The sequence below is a fragment of the Penaeus monodon genome, chromosome 21 (genome assembly GCF_015228065.2).
Source record: "Penaeus monodon isolate SGIC_2016 chromosome 21, NSTDA_Pmon_1, whole genome shotgun sequence".
NCBI classification, from domain to species: Eukaryota; Metazoa; Arthropoda; class Malacostraca; order Decapoda; family Penaeidae; genus Penaeus; species Penaeus monodon.
The window spans coordinates 37,129,151-37,130,381 of record NC_051406.1 but is presented as its reverse complement, the minus strand read 5'-3'; positions in this window follow the sequence as shown (position 1 = coordinate 37,130,381).

The following is a 1,231-nucleotide window of genomic DNA, read 5'->3' as shown; positions in this document are numbered from 1 at the left end:
CAGAACGAGACAAACTCAGGCTAAAAATCCATAAATTTACCTGCCTAAGAATCAGTATTCATACACTGGACTTAAACCTCTCATCAAGCCAATAAAAGCTTCGAGTCTTATAGAAAAAAGGTTCGAGTCATCTTTAAGCTCGAGATTAGCGTTGTCACTAATCCTTGTAATCTTAGATCCTTCACTTTATCGCATGTGTCCGAGTAAAAAGGAGATTAACTTGAAGCCAATTATTCTTAAGACTTAACTGAGTTCGAAATATAAATGTTTCGAAAAAAGACAAAATTGCTTGCCCAGTGAATAGAGTCAAGTGAGGGGCAGATTTTACATCATAATTTAGCTAATTAATTAATATTTCATTTATTGACATATAATTTGTGTAACAGTGCGTAATTTGCATTTTCAATAGATCTAATTAAATATAATTATAAACAGGTGAAAGAAGGGTATTAGAGGACGGTGGAATGTAGTCTGTTCTTGCGTTTAATTGACTTTTATTGTTGTTGGTGGTGGTGGTGTTCTTGATTTTTATCAGCAAAGGGAACAATTGTATTTTATTTCTGTTATGCTACATTTTCCTTCATTTCTTCTTTTTCTTCTCAAGGGAAAATTCACATTTTATTTATATAACCGTTTCCTATAACATGCTACATGACCTACCCTCAAGTTTTGTTTGGTTATTAATTGTATCTTGATGTGGCTTAATTTTTTTTAAGATGCAGACTCAACTCGACTCTCTCAGACACCGACTAAGAAAAACTGTAGCCAATGGAATTTCACAGAAAAGGTTAGTGAATAAGTAGAAATACACCGTGATACATGTGAGTACATGTATGCGCGTGTATGCTCGTGTGCGTGTTTGATCTACTGTGTCCAGAATGACCTTCACTGACCCCTCGCGGAAAGAGGTCACCGCTTCCTGGCTTTCCTATTCAAGGCGGCGTCACGGCTGGGTCAAGAATAAGGGTAAAGATAGGTCGGGAATGACGTTGTTTCTATAGGACTTAGCTTGTCAATAGAGCGATTTAGACGTATCATTGTAGGGTGAGATAAGGGAGAGGGGAGGTAGGGTCGCCTGGAAGCAGGTAACCGATACTGTTTGTATGAGATGTGAAAGGCAGAGGGACAAGCGAGACTAGGAAAAAGCATATAAATGACAAAGCACATGTCATGAAAAAGACCGAAAGGTACATGCTGATTCTTTGTCTAGTTCTTTGGGGAAAAAATGAGG